The following is a 16,876-nucleotide window of genomic DNA, read 5'->3' as shown; positions in this document are numbered from 1 at the left end:
ATAAGTATTTATTACAACCCTTCTGTTGGAGCCTTCCGGCCTTGCCTACATAACGTCCTGCCACCATCCCTTCATTTCAGTGTATCAAACTCACGCATTTGCAGTATTACAGCAACTGTTCCACCCTATTTACAGCTCTTTTGTGCTGTTGTCTCTCTGCATTTTGTGTTTCCAGTCTTCTGTGATTGTTGTCTGTTTTTAGCTTTGTCCTCTGCCATGTGTTTGAATCTCTCCATTATTTTTGTCTCTCACCCCCGCACTGTTTGATTTTGCTACATTTCTCCTTCACAGACACCCACGAGCCCGTTCACTCCATCATCCATCACTCTCCCACTCACCTGCTCATTCACTCTGGTTTCCTTCCCCAAGTTTCTAACAGATGCTGCCCCTCCATACAACAAGAGCCCCGCTGTTCTGTGCCCATATAGGTAGCTGGGTATCTACAGAGCAAGAATGATACAGTTCTGTACCCTGAGTTACATGGACTGAGTATGATTTTAATGAAGAGATTTGCACAGGGGAAATCAGAAGGGCTTAGCTGACTGGAAGTAGAAGGTCTGTGCGTAGTTGAAGGATTTCTGCAGAAGTATTAGTTGCAAAACAGAAGAAATGCTTGGAGGAGATTAACTTTGAGCACTGAGACATGCAGTGTAATGGGATAAATGGAGGTGAAATGAAAGACAGGATAAATGTGCTTTGTGGAAGGCAAAAATAGAAATATCAATATAGAAAATGAAAGTGCTTAACAGTAATGTTGATACAAAGGTATTGACACAAAGGGGGAAAGTAGTGAGCCTACGAAAAGAGTTATGGAGATTTTGAAAAAATTGTCAGCCAAGAAGTTAGTCCATTACAATAATTCGTTATTTATTTTTTATTTACTAATAAGTATATCAAGAGGTTTTCAAAAAAAGACATCCAGAATTTAACTCCATCAGTTACGCTTCTGATTTGGAGAAACAAGAAAGGGCAAGGTCAATAGTGAAAACCAAGCCTCCACAGGGGGAAAGACAGATTTTGTTAAGAAATAAATTGTAGATTCCATGAGAGATTAAAGCATCATAACCAAAGTGAGGTTTTAGAAACCTCTCTAATGAGGGTTAGTGAGGTTCTGGGGGATTTTAAGAGAAACAGAGGAGCTGGAGAAGGGAAACAATGTTGGCAGGATGAAAGCTACAAGGAGAAACATTCTCTTTCAAAACAGCAACAAATAATTTTTTTCAAAATGAAAGTACTGTTTCTTTTTGCAGAGCTAAAATATCATCCTAGTAATAGTCTTACTGTTTTTAAAGTTCTTGTCCAATATAGCTATAAGATCATAACACCTTAAAAATAACAAAAGTATTAGCTAGAGGATCTCTGCTGGTTAGATACTGAGGCAACAAAATCACTGGTTGAGATTAGAGAGATTAGAGCCACTGGTTTTCTAGCCAGCTTTTAGCTAAGTCTTAATAACTAAAGGAGGGGTAATTTATTATATCATAAATGATTAAATATGTTAACAAACACAGGAACACAAGGTTCTTTTTGTTTAGAGCCCTCTGGGAATAATAACATACATACATATTAGGATTGTATATTTGCACAGTTTTTCTAAGATTCACAGCATGATTTATTTGGTATGATTTTTATTTTATTGAAATATTGTATCAACTGGATTTAGAATTCAACTACCTATATTTGAAATAATATGAGAAGATTAGTATGTTTAGATAAGTATTTCTTAGTGAACTTTAAAGTATTTCTCCTGAGATGTAGAAAACAGAAATAAGAGATTTAGTTACATTCTTGATCCCTTACTCCATTAAGGTTTTATCACTTTAAAGTTGACCTGATGTGACCTTAACAGTTGTGGTTAATTCTCTAATACATAGTTGGTAACTGGGTAGAGAATAGGCTTATATTAGAGATGACAACCAATAGCAAGATACATAAGGAGCTACGAAAATTTATCTCAGTATTTATCTGAAAAAAAAAAAAAAAAAAAGCATCTGAAAGCACAGCATTGGTATAGTATAAGATTTAGCCAACATTATTTGTCAGCAGATTCCAATTTTCCATTTAATCATTTTTAAAAAGTTGATTCAAACATGCTGACTATAAAATCAAAATGTTTTTGTCATTTTGAAATGAAGAGTACGTCAGATTAGATGCAGATTTCAAACAGATCGATGTTTGTGATCATAAAGAGCTGTGCTTGGGACCTCCATAAGTACATCATTGTTCTGTATTTTCCAAGTGTTTCAGTTTTTCTTTGGTTTTTAGGATTATAAGCTCCCAGAATTAAATAGCTCTGTCAGAAATGTTACATTCCAAATGAAGTGGTTCTCTGCATTGCCACTGTTGCTCTTCCAGTGAAGGAGGAGGTAGATCACAGAACAGAAGAGCTCAATCAGTATAGCTGGTAGCAGTGGTTCAGGACAGAAAGGTTTGCACAGGTGGTATGATGATAGAATAGTTTATTGCAGAAGACTGCTGAGGGTCAATATACAGTGCTTAACTTTGATTAGACCAAAGAACACACGTTATTTAATTGTGACCTATGGCCTTCTTCCTTCTGCAGGCACAAATTTTGTGATCTCCCTTTCTTCCCCCAAAGAAAAATATAAAAGCATGACATTTTTGTATTAAGATATTATCTTTACACTTTTAGACACATTTTTTGACAATAATATCTTCTTATTGGGTTAAAGATTCATTATATAGAATTTTCCATGCTCCTCATAAAAATTGTGACATTTAGTAGAGACCTAGAATACTATCAAAGCCAATCTTGTAGGAAGGGACAGGATTTCACTGTATATATCACATTACTTGTCAGAAACAGAGGAACAGTAGTGGTTTAGGACAACATTTTCTTCCATAAAAATAATTTCAAATGTATCATGCCAAACAGACAACAGCCGATACCTTTGCTCAAGTTTTTGTTGTTTTTTAATAAGGCCCATGCTAAACAAATAAATAGCATTATATATATGCAAAAATGCTTACCATTTTTGGACCAAGAATCATGTTAAGCATTATATATTGTCTTTGGTATGTGATAGAACTAAATTCAATTAAACTTTCATATATATGAGAGAGGCCTGTAGTAAAGTATTAGCGCTGTTTTTTCTACCTCTAGAAGGAAGAGTCTTTTGCAGGACTTGCTGCTGCCTGCTGTACCTCCATCCTAGGAAAGAGGGATGCTTCACTGGGGCAGTGTAACACAAAGTGTGTCATTCTTCCCTGTACGCTAGTTTATTTGACCAGGACAGTCTGTACTGCTTCGATTACCCTGCTCTGGGTTAAGCAGTCATGGGGAGACTGTTTACTGCACCACATTTACACTCTCGGGTCTGAAAGCTGTTCCTTTTCTCAGTCACCACCTGTGTTTTTTAGGCACAAGAATCCAAAGCAATCCAATCCACACTCAAAGGCGATCTGTGTTTCTGGCAGGGCTGCCTCCATTGCGGCAGTGTGCCACACAGCGCTGCCATATCTTGTGCTCCACGTGACATAAGCTGCTGTTTGCACCATGCCTCTTATCGGCGTGCTTCACAAGCAGGGCATGCACAGGGAGCCTCATGCAGAACAAAAACCACAGCCTGCGCAGGCTGGACCCAGTCATAAGGAAGTAAACCAGAGACAGGCCGACTGCAGCACCCACAGATGAAGGCAAAGAATTTAAAGCTAGCAGGCAGTAGTTTGTTTGTTTACTTATTTATTCTAAATGTACCAGAGAGGATGTCAAACTTGCATCCAAAGCATATCACCGTAACCTAAGCAACTGTAACAGTTACAGCCCCTTCACTCTTAAATAGTTTCCCGACCTTAAATTTCTGCTTTGTTTTTCTAGTTCCAATTTCCTGGAGGGGAGAGAGGGAAGAGCAGAATTTTGGAATGAATTGTAGGTGAAATTTAATACTTAGCAGCTTTCTGAAAACTTGGATTTTTTTAATCTCTAAATACTCATCTTAGTTTTTTGCTTTAAAAGATACAATTGCTATTTCGTATTCCTATTATGTGGAGTGAAAGTAACAACTAATCTTGAATTCACCTAAAAATCAGACTGAAATACATAATTTTTATGCAATAATAGGAAAAAAAAATGATATAAACTCATGTACAGCATTTTCAAACATTAGTGGAGTGGTAGGATCTAGACAAATGTGTAGCTATTAAATCAATAATCCAGACATTGAGGGAATTCTCCAGACAGCTGTTGGATTTTTCCCCCTAATCAGTAATAATAATCCAGTGGTGTTTGAAATGGCATGATTGTACATCAGAACAACACAACACTTTTTGTGTTGCTATTTCCTCATGCATCTCTAATGGCTCCCTCAAATACAAAGACGACAAAGTATCATTAATAGCCGTGTATTTCTTATGAAAAAGCTGCTGGCTGTTCAGAGATATGAAGTCTGCAAAAAATCTTTAGACCTGACTGACAAATATCCTAAGCTGGTTTCCCATCGGTATAGCCTGATATCTTTTGTTTTCTAGCAGAATGACCCTGATGGATGTTAGTTGCTTGTGTCAAGTTCTGTGTGGCAGAAGTCAGGGCGGTGTGTGGGAACCAAGCGTGTAGATTTTGAGGGACAACGGGGCTGGGGGATGGGCAAGCTGACCTAATAAGTCTCTTCCATCTCCAGTGTCTCCAGTTTTGCTTTCATACGGATTTTGGTGCAATGGAAATGTTTATTCTATTTCTAGTAGCTGTGTAGACATATACAATACCTAGTTTCTAGGCTAGTCCAAGTTATTTTTTTGTACAGCTATGACCAGCATACTTAGGCTATCCAGATTGCTATTTAAAAATACCAACATTTTTCTTTGTTCTTCTCTGCATTGCTGCACTATTGGGGCTTACTTATTTCAGTATCATCCTTCCTAACCTAATCCAAACAATAACCTTGGCTCAACAATTTAAACATATTGAATCCCCAACCAGAGTAGTTTTCCCTAGTAATACTCTGATTACAGCAGCTTTTATGTCTGAACAGGAAAGGACCTTAAACACTAAATCTCATCAGCACTGTAAAAAATAAGTGGTGAGCATCAGTCACATTTTCTTGAAATACCACAAGTCTTTCTTGAGGCCTAATCCTTTAATCTCTGGATTTTGGGCACTTCTATTCTGATTACTAGGGATCAAAAGGTTTGGCAAATACTCTTCAGACCACTCTTCAAAGTGGCCACTGTAATATTACCAGGTTGTTATGACAAATGTATGATTTTTTTGTTGTAGTAGTAGCTGGTATTTTTGGAAAAAACAGAGGAGTTAGTTTATCAATGCAGCAGTCTGCCACATCGAAAAAATAAAAAAGCACGTAGTCCTCCAGTAGAGTGGTTCAGAGGATTTCAGAACACAGCAATGTCAAAGTAAAAGGGAAATATCCTTCACTGATGATGGAAATTCCTCCAACTGTGTAAGACACAACATGTTCTAATGAAGGCACCCTTAAAGGGCTGCAGCAACATATCCAAGTGCTGTTTTCCTAGTTTGTTCCCAAAGCTACAAAGTAATAATTTATTCTACTGAAACTAGAAAGCTTATGTTATTTCCTGAAATACTGTAATGTGCAAAGTTACATTAGAAAAAAAGAATTTTTTATGTCATCCATAGACCAAAATCAGCCCCTTAGACCTTACTACCAGATAGTTTTGTCAAATGTTCATTGGTCTATTCTGGGAGTATACAGTTTTTTCCTAAATGAGACTATTTCCTCATCCTATTTCAAACAAAGGCTACATAAATTGAAACAAATCAGTGACTCCTCCTTCCCAAGTTTCATTTTACTTATTGCAAACTAGAAATAAAATTGGGGTAAATATTTTTCCCTATATTTGATCAGTGGGATTCCTAAAGACTGTCACTTTACGTGTTAGATCTGTCTGAAGAAAACAACCCCATCTCACTTAAATTTAAGAGAGGGAACAAGCTGCTTTTATAAAGAAATCACTCTTTTCAACAGAGAGGCATGCTATTGACAGGGCAGATTTTGAAAAAGAAACAATCTTGTCACCTAGATGCAGAGCCCTGCAGTTATAACAGGAGCAAGTGCAAATCTATTCATGCTATTCCTGTTCATCACAGCCTTCATTACTGGACTGCATTTATTGTTCCTGTCCATGCGGTTGTCAGTAAGAAATACAGTCGTGTATTTAGTACCAAAAACCCTAGAGCCTGAAAGAGCCAAATACTTTTCTGCTCTTTTCATGAATATTTTATTTGCATAGGTGTGTCATCACTTGTATCCAATTCCTCTTCACTTGGAAGATTATGTTCTGCTACATAGCATGAAATTCATTTAGAAAACACTTTTATACTGTTGCTTTCATGAGGCTTGCCACATTGTATATTTGAGTGTGCATATCAAGAGTGAATGCAGATGAGGTCTTTCAAAATTACTTTGCTGTGTTGACACCACCATAACAGATCTGGCCTTTACTATCAACTTGCATATTTTTATTAATTTTTCATTCAGCGCAGGGTAAGACATAATGGTTCTAAAATATTCAGTGAATATAGTGTGGCATCACCAAGCAAATTAATATTATGTAACAAGTACAAACAAGTTCTAACATTTTAAATGTGTCAATGTTAGCATTCAAAGTTATCCTTAAACTAGAATAACACATGTTTTGGCATTTGCTCATTCTATGTTGCTTGATAAAGAAATGCTAATTCAGTCTATATTGTCAGTTCAGCCCTTGGCTTCCCTGCTAATGCCTACTCTCTGTTAGAAAACTTGTTCCAGTGTAACAAGATGGTTTAAAGTCAATGTACACGCCCCTGTGTAAATCACCAATATGAATGCACTTGACTTGTTAGTGCATTAAACTGCACTGGAAAATTATTTCAGCTTAGGGGAGGCACAGACTTTTTCACTAACTGTCGTAAAAGATGCGTAGCTCAGTGTCGGCTAGGGAAGAACGTTAGTTTTGTTATCTTTTGCCTGTTTTCATAAACAAATGTCAACAGCAATTGTTATTATTGCAGAGCCAGCAGAAATTCATAGGGGTTTTCTTTTTGTTGTTCTGCCACACCAAAAAGAGATGTTGTTTTGACAACAGAATTTTTGATAGCTTTTAAAAATACAAGGCCTAATTTTTAGGCATGCTGAGCCCCCACAATTGCCATTGAAGCCGGCTCTTGCTGCGGATGCCCCACAGCACTATAAGGAGTCCCTCAGATTCAACATCCAAGTACAACATTAGGGAACATCTCTGATGTGAGGACAGCCACCAGGAAAAGCACAGAGGCTGTTGTTTTCTACACATGAACTCAAATTGGACTGAGTCTTTTGAAAGGTACATATATTGAGTGTGTTCATAAACTTTGCCTAGGTATCATCATGGCAATCAGCCTTAGTAGTAATGTGCAGGTTAGCTTAAACTAAACTAGGCCTTCTCTGGTGGGAATTGCTTTGTGAGAGGGAATGCAGATGTAAGATTTGGACGTAACCACCATGGGACAATCAGGCACAGCAAAACATCTGTCTTTTGAAGAAACTACCTGTGGCAAAAATAACTCTGGACTGAATACTGAGCTAAATTCCTAGGCTAGGTCCATCTGACAGAGATTTAAAGGGTTCTGCTGTGTGGTCACGTTTTTTTCCCTTAGAGCAGCTAAGGTTTTCCCAGGATTCATGCCTCAGCAAGTAACAGTTAACAGATAACTGAGAAGGCCTGAAAAAAACCCCTGAACCACGTAAGATTTCAAATCCCTGACAAAAATAAATACAAAATATATTAGTTGCATATGCAAAGTGGAAGAATGCTGTTGCTTCTGTCCCAACACTCCTTACTGTCCTCTTTCCCAAATAAAGTTGAATCCCTACTTTAATTTAGGTATTGTATATTAATTGAGTGTTATAGGAGAGATGCACAAGAAATGTAGTGGCAGGTAAAAGGCTGTGCATTCCTTTAAAATTCATTATGAACTAATTTATTAGCATTATTAAATGAATGTCTGTGTTCAAATGCCCTGAATCTTTGGTTAACAAGGTAGACGAGAAGAAAAACTGGCTGATGTTAATTTCCAATGAATCAACTTTTATGCCTTTGGCTGTCTTGAGTAAAAAGAGCACTCCAAAGGCATTTAAGTTCAAAGACTAGGTTGTGGGTTCTGTTCCCTAAAACCTGATCAAAAGGAACAGATCCATTAGAACAGCTATTTGTACTTAGATTTGGACATTCTTCACTAGTGTTTGCAACTCCAATTTTGCAAGATCATGCCTCTGCATAAGAAGCATGTGAAAAGAAGAAAGTCAGATGTAAAGGTGAAAGCAAACGTTTGCTACCAAAGAAAAGTTGAATTCTCACTGTAAACAGATAGCTTGAATAGTAAAATATTAATTGTAAAATTATTGCTGGTATCAGTAAATTAAAACATTTTACACTTAAGCATTAAATGTGAAGTTCCATTTAATAATTTTTTTAATGCAAAAATCAGCATATTAAACAGCTCTGGTTATAAATGTGATTCTGTACTGCTTCCTTTCATTGTATATTGAGTCTTAAAAAGTACTTAAGTAGAGCTACAACTTAAAACAATCAAATTCTAGACTGAAATTGTCATAAACTTATGTCATACCTCCAGAATGGTGACTTCACTTCTGTGAGGATCACCTGCTCATCATTTCTTAACCAGGCTGAACTAACATCTATATTGTAGATGATAGTCTTGGTGCAAACTTAAACTCCAAAAATGCGCTAAAAAACCCACACAGCTGATACTGTGAAACATGAAAAGCTGCTGTACTCACTGTGAAGGCATTATTTATAGAGGAAGTCATTATCTCTGACATGAATTTTAATGCATTCAGTGACAACAAACATATTGAGACGCTTTTCTTAGGGACTATCTTGTTAAAAGTGATGTGTGACGCTGGTCATGTAAAGTTGCTGAAGTCTATTAATCTTTCTCCTTATTTTAAATATTAGAAGATGAATGAGTTCAATTAGAAGAGGAATAGCTTCAATTTGAAATCACATTAAGAAGATATTTAATAAAATAAAATAATATTAATATTTTCTTAATAAGCTAACTCTTAGCAGAGGACTATGGGTTTCTGAGACAGTAGCAAACTCTCAGGGGTTTGCTCACAGCATTCATTTTCTGTTCTCTTGCTGTATAACAAGTTTGGTGTAGGCCTGAGTAACTCACATGTGGTGTTCTGCTCCATTCATTCACTGGCCTGAGGCACAGTAAAACAGGGTCTGTCCCACATGCGGAGGAAATCAGAGAAGGAACTTTCACCGTCTGTTTCAGGAGATGATGCTAGAGATCACATGAACGGAGGAAAAGGAAAACATCCCCAGAAAGGCGTCTCAGAGCTCATTTAGCCTTGGTGAATGATCTAAAGAAAGGGTCTCTGAAGTCAAACTGTGACAGCAAAGAGAGAGCTGTTGAGAGTCTAGCACATCAGTTGTGAAGAAACAACGAGCAAAGTTAGTGGAGGTTTGTCTGATGACTGTCTTTCAAATCAAGCCCATGGAAGGGCAAAGAGAAGAAATCAATAAATCAGCACACAATGGGAAATTAGGGACTGGAAAAATCTTTGTAATGTATTGGTTGTGAAAGAGGAAAAAAAGCAAATAATGGCTGTGAAAAATAAGTTCCTTTTTATCTTTGAAGTTAGTACAGCATGAAGAGCAATCATGCATCCTTTCCCTGTGCTACTCTGGCACCACGACTAAGTTCTGGTCTGTAGTAGAGAAACCACCTCCACTAAGGTTGTGGTTTATTTTCCATGCAGCTTTTCCAACTGTGTTGACATTAACCATAAAGCTGCACATAATGTTATTCCATGCTGTGTTTTTCCTTATGTGGTCAGCTGTCCAGTAGGAAATGAAAAATAAACTACCTCTTTTCTGGGCCGCACTGAACAACCGTTAGATAAGTGCCCACCACTTGTGTATCTGAGCATTCAGTGTTTTACAGAGCAGTGTCCAGGTTTGTGTCAGGGGAGTTTTACAAAGCTACCTATGTGACAATGGCAGTTGTTGATCTGACTGGGATACACTGAAGAAAGCACTACTTGTGTAAAACTGAGAACATATTTTTCCCAACTTGCATATTATTTTTGTAGATCTCATCTGACAAAGATTTGAGTTTTGTTGGAGATTTATTCTAATGTTGGAACTCTGTTTCAGGAAAGTGGTTAAGCTCATATATAGTGCTAAGCATGTGAGCTGTTATCTAACTACATTGCTGAATCAGATTTCTAAATTTGTTTCATCTCCTTTTGAATGGAAATTGATCCATCTTCTGAAATACTGCTCATGCTAATCAAAACATATTTATTTTTCCAGAGAGACATGTTGGTTGAGTTAATATTTGCCTTTAAAGTTTGGTTTCTCCTGACAGAGGGAATAGTTTAAATTATGTCTGGGCTACAGTAGAACGGATTTCATAATGAGTATATAAGAGATGGGAGAAGCATATCTATGGCTCCTGCAAGTAATATGAAGCACCCTATTTTACTGTTTGATCTGTGGGCATACAGTACTGTTTGAGATTAATAAGATTTCTTCTTTTGCTTTAAACCTTTTCCTAATGTTTCAATCCCTCAAAGTATTTATCCCTTAAATTAGTAACATAGCATGAAACCGTACTGTCTCTTTCCAAGTTCTTTTAGAATTTACTTTTATACTTGAGTTTAGTTTGATTTTTTAAAAAACATTCATGTTAGCCCTTTCCAACCTGTATTCCTTCAATTGCCTTACCTATTTTTCAAGTTTTTCTATTCTGCATATTATTTTTATGGCAGACCATGATGCAGAGGCCACCTTTGGAACTGAAGCTGTGTGGTCTGGAGTCTTTGCAATGTGCATTGCAGTCATGGACACAGGGTAGACCTGAGCTCATTAACTCAGCTTTCCACTTGTGCTGTGCTATTTGTGTCTAGGTGGCTTTAACCTTTTACTCTTAAAACCACCTCTGATTCAGCTCTGTGAGAGCATTAGTCTACAGACAGTTCATGCAACAACCAAGCATTTGTGTTCTAGGTCGACTAGTATTCAGACATTAATCACAAAAGCAGACAAAATAGTGGCAGAAATGGTGAGAAATTATGCCTTTGGTTGAGGGAGAAAAACTGAAGAATGGAACCCACATTTCGTTATCTCAAACCAGAGTGCTGACACTGTGAATACGTTAGCACATGCGCACAGTTTGAGAATAACAGCTATCATGCCCAAATTTCCATGGCATCTATTCATAATAGTCCCTCTTTCTCAATAAAAAAGCAAGCTTTTGGTGCCCTTTCTGAGTATGTTTTCTGCTGAAAACCATGTATCTTAAAGTCTGAACGCAGTTGAACTCTCTGGCTACGGCCAATTCTTTTATTTGTTTGTACTTTGACCAAAGGATTACATTGACAGTTTCCCAGGATCCAAAACTGTATTTAATCTGTTTACAGAGCTGCATATGTTATTTGAAAGAGAAAGAAGGAAATGAAAGTGGCCATATCTACATCAGCTGGTAGCTGTTCACAGGAAGCAGCAATTACTCTCTAGCCTTCTTACCCAGGAAAGCCCTCCCAATTGCTTCACGTACCACGTAACTGCATGGACATGCAGCATTGCCACTCAAAATATCAAAAAAGCGTCAGAGAGCAATAAAAACTAATACACATGAGCAGAATAATAGGAATTAGAATAACTCCTGCATGAACATAACTGAAGGTAATTTCACTTGCATTTGTCAAACTGAGCTAAACTGGCAACTGAAGGAATTGTGCCTTTGTAACCAGTAGGTGTGCACTTGCAGCGAAGACTCAGGCGTGGCACACTCGGACAGTATCACCTCTTTCAAATTCACTCAGCCCCTACAATACCCTGCATTTTTCCTCTTTGCATTTTTTTGGTCACAGCTCACACATCTGTGAATTATTCAAGGGGAAAGTTTGAGAGATGTTATGTGTCAGGTCAATCCAGGTTCATTCACTGTATGTCCTTAGAAAGCCAGAAACATTGCTATGTAAACAAGGGGGGAGGGGAAGGGAAGGTTTAACAAGACAACCAGGGTTAATCTTTTCTTTCAATATCGCATATAATTTGGTTTTCTGATTACACACTAAACTACAGTTGTATTTTCTTTAACTCAGTTATATAAACATAGCAGCCCATTAATATTCCTGCACTCTGTGTGTTGTGAAGGATGCACAGAGAAAACCTTTGTTATTTTTCTGGTACTAAAAGAGCTGTTCAGGTTAAACCATATTACTCTACACAGCAACAGCAAAGTAAATGACAGCATTGATTCAATCCAGAATGCTTGATAAATTGAGAGGGGTTGTTTACCTAGTGTATGAAAAAGTCTCTTGGGGATGGGTTTTACTGTGATCTGCATAGTCATCCATCTTCCTATACTGTCTGTGCTCATGTTTGTGAGTAAAACATATACAGTAATTTAGCGTTCAGATAATCCCACAGCTATAATCCAGACAGATTTAGCTCAAATTTCTCCAGGATTTCTATTATCTAGATTTAGCAGTGTGGTGTTGACTGGGTATTTTAAATTGCTGCAAATGCTTTTTTCTGCAATAAACAACATATTTTGATGTTCTCATAATTGAAGCTGTGGGTTCTTCCTGGCATTAACCACATGTAAAAATGTATCTTTGTGAGGACAGTGATTGCACAGCTGGAGCATGGTTTTAATGGATTCCAGCTATTTTTGACTACATACCACATAAGATCGTACAATGTTTATGTGAAAATCAGTGTAACATATCTAAAAGTACTGATGAGGATAATATGAAGAACGTTCATCTCCACACATCATCTCTTTGAAAATGAACTCAACTGCTTCAATTTTAATAATGTTTTATAACAGTATATTAGATATTATAATAATATAGAGCCTGGCTCTTTTACAGCACTTTTCACAAGTAGATCAGATCGCGTTTTCAGTTTCCTCAGACACAACTTCTAGTCTTCCTTGATCAGCAGTTCTGAGGAAAAGAAGGAGTCCACAGGGAGAGAGAGCATTGTTATCCGCATGAAATGAGGGGATATTAAGTCCAAGTGCAGTGGGTACCTTTCACAGCAGACCACCCTTTGTCATATGTTCCTCTGATTAATTGCAAATGTATTCAAGGACGAAGAGCAGACACTGTAGAGAGGGTCCAAATATTCTTGTACCAAAAACGCCAGCCCTCCCACACTTGCTAGCATTAGTGGAGCTGCAGGACTAAGAATGCTGATGTGGGAGATTTTTAGGAGGGAAGTGTACTGAGGGGAAAATTGTAAAGCTGCTGCTTTTACCGGGGTAGCTTGAGTGAGAGTGTCTGAATTGAGGCAAACTGCAGAGCAGGGCAGTGCATGCACTGTGCTCTGCGTAGTAATTGTGTTGCAAATCCACAAAGTACATTATTCACCCCCAGACCAGATCTTCTGGGAAGAAAGCTTGTGCACACTTGGCAATAATTTGATGCTAAGATTATGTCATCTATAAGTGTCTGAGAAATTCAAAATAAGCAAACCACTTGGAAATGTTTGGAAAACAAACTATTTGGAACCATTTATGGGATTTGGGATGTCTTGTGTCATATTTTTGCTCCCTGAATTGGAGGATTCAGACACCCTTCAATAGCTGAATTCACGTATGCTGACCCTGAAAGCACCTCCATTGCGCTCTGTTCCAGGTACCTTCTCTGACTGTGCAATATTGCCAGCCCCAATAACTGTAAAAATCTTTAGAGAGATTTTCAATGTGAAGAGAGAGGATGTTAATTTAATCAGTTGTGATAAAGCTGTTCCAGATATAAAGTTTATTTGCTTAGTCTCCAAACTGCAGGTTTGCCAGAGCTATGCCAAAAAAAAAAAAAAAAAAAGAAAGAAAAAAAGCATGAACGAGAGAGAGTTTTATAGCTAACAATCATGCTTCTGGGTAGAAACCCGCTGCAAGAAATATGCTGCGTCTATGTGGCAGTACTTTTGGTTTCATACTTGCTCTGAATTACTTGCAATACTATAGCAATTGGATTTCAGAAGCAGGAGTGCTTATGTAGTTGCAACGAAAAAGAAACAGCCAGAGCATTCACTCGCCTCACTCCGATGCCCTTGCTAAAGCAGGGCGCCTGCTCCTATCACACTAAAAGCCTCCACTTCTGGTGTGAGAAATTATATTTATGCTGAAATATCTATCAATATCCAAGTTTGATCCCCAGTAAGTCAGAACTATGAAGCTGTAATGCCAATGAGATGGAAAAGCAATCCGATAGCTCTTAAACTGTTCTTTCTTCCAGACGGTGCCTGGGGCACCAGCTGTTGTAGCTGGGAGTTGTCAAGCCCCATTTCTCTTCTTTCTCAAAAGGATTTCCTTAGACCCCTAAAAAGTGGTATCAAAAAACCACAGATGAGCAGGAGAGTTTAAAATGGACCTGACATAACTATGTCTTAGCTGCATCTTTATTTGAAGTTTTACAGTCTGAGGAAGTTGCAAATGCCCACAGGACTTATTGCTGCACACAGCTGCTCAACTCACTAGTTGGAGTCTAGTTGCCAGCTTGGTTTTTGGGTTTTTTTTCTTTCATTTTTTTTTTCATGCTATTATATCCTGACCTCTCATTCAGCAATTATTTTGAATCATGCTGAGGGCACTTTTCCTCATTCCCTTTGGATTTTCACTTACTAACGCAAATGCATCTTAAAATATCATCTTTCCAAGTTATTAGATCTAGGGCTTGATGATGTGTACGGGGCTTAGTTGAAGTATCAAACCAGCAAAGAAGGACCAAGAAACAGAAGAGCACCATGTAAATATTGACAACTTGGTTTTATGACTAAGCTATGATTATTCTTCATTAATTTGTCTATGCTTTCAAGAAAGGAAGGGAGGAAATTTGAAAAGCAGGGTAGTAATTTTTACAACAGGCAACTGTGTGCTGTGATTGTAGAATTTTTTATTCATGAAATCCCTCAAAATGAAAAAAATTCAGAACAAAAACCCCAAAAATATCTTATAATTGAGGCAAGTCTGCTATGTTTAAAAGTAATCTGTAATTTGAGATTAAGTATACTGTGGATAAGGTTAAAAACATAATCTTTTCTAACCACGTCTCAGGCATTTATGCAGTATATTGTTTCCTTTGACAGTTGCATTACTAGTAATAAAGGTCTGTCTCTCTGCCATGACAGTGTTTGTCCTCTAACATGGTTGGACAACTGCATCATCTGCTATAAGGTGCACTGGTACAATGAGGGCAGAATCTGGGCCTGTAGCATTTAGTTAATCATTCTGCATGCCATTAGCAGAGCCGATACGTTTCTGCCCGCTCCCCTACCTCAGTGCTGGAAGAATAAAGCCACTCAAACTAGTCAGTTGCTGCAATTCTGGAAACAGATTTTCCATGCAAGAAGTTGCCATCTGCACAATCATCCTTTTCCTCTTTAAGTAGCAAACACCCAGAAGGTATCGAGCCCCCTCTTCGCTGCAGAGGGAAGAATCTCAGACATAGCTTTGGTAGCTGTGCCCTGCTGTTTTTTTTAACCCATTGAGGTATTTTCTAAAGATGCTCTTATTTCCATGTGCTTGGCTGGTGTTATGGTGACCATGAGTGAGTATATCAAGTTACTGGTATGGGAGTAGCACTGCCAGGAAGCCAGAGGGCATGTTCAGTGCAAACTGTTTTTAGAAGCCTAAATAGGCACAGCTCTAAGTTGGGTGCCTGCTATGTTAATAAAAGGACTAAACATTACTTCTCCTATCTCCTGAATGTGGACAGAACACAGCCCGTATCTGAGAAAAGGCTTACTCCTGAGCTGATGTCACACTTGGCTAATTGGCCCTTACAGCATTGTGTAAATAGAAATATGCTTAAACTGGGGTTAGACAGACAGATTTTTGAGCTTGGGATCTGCTAGAATTTGGGGGGAGGACTTTTTCAAAACTGAAAAGCGAGAAATTAAGAAAAGAAGCAAACAAATAAACAAATGCCCCGTCCCTCAAAACACGGGAAATTTTAATGAACTAAATATGATCAAATCATTCTAGGAGTTAAAGCGAAAATGAAGAGCAGAGGGAAAGCTGCTCCTACTTCCTTTCTTCCTGATGTTGAAAGAGATCTGTTCCTTGCTTCATGAAGGAAAGAATATGATATGTCTCAGGAAAATCAAGTTAGGAAGGTGACCTACTGATTTATTTATTTTATTCGTCTCATGGTGGTGTAAGACATCCAGCTGCAAAGTGCAGTGCTTTGGAAACTGAGCTGCTCCACTAGAGGTTATTCAGATTAAAACTGCTGAAAAACTCTGAGCACCACCCCAAACAGTAAAGTCCAGGATTTTACCAGTTATAATCCCCACGCTTTCCTCCTTTCTGCAGATGGTATCAGTTGTAAAACAGCAGCTTTTATCTAAATTTCCATAATTTCAAACATAATATTTATTAAAAAGCTATTTAAATACATCAATATCTCTTAGGTTCACTTAAAATAGCAGAGGACATGAAGTGCTCTCTCATACTGAAGCTTGTATTTTAGCCTGTTTTTCTTTTGAATTGCTTGAGAAATGTTAGAAGCCTGATTGTATGGGAACGGCTGTTTCCTGGCTGTATGTGGTATTGGTTTGTAAGAGGAGTGATATTGTAACAGTTCAACTAATTAAGACATTGATAAAGCATCTTGATAAAGGATGCCATTCTTCTTCTATCTGAACTGATTTGCTATTGGGTTTTTTGCTAGGTTGAGCATCCAACCCACACATGTTGGTTAAGACTGCAAAGATCCTTGTGGGTACTGAGAAGACTATAACCACCACTGCTGACTCATTCACTGCCACCCTCAGCTGACACGGGAACCGCTACACAGCCTTTCCTTCCCACCCCTGTCCACATGTTGATATCTGCCTATGGACCAGGTTCCCTCAACAGCTCTCT

The sequence above is a fragment of the Strix uralensis genome, chromosome 11, assembly GCF_047716275.1.
Source record: "Strix uralensis isolate ZFMK-TIS-50842 chromosome 11, bStrUra1, whole genome shotgun sequence".
In the NCBI taxonomy this organism is placed as follows: domain Eukaryota; kingdom Metazoa; phylum Chordata; class Aves; order Strigiformes; family Strigidae; genus Strix; species Strix uralensis.
The sequence above is the reverse complement of the archived record's forward strand: the minus strand, read 5'-3'. Positions refer to the sequence as shown.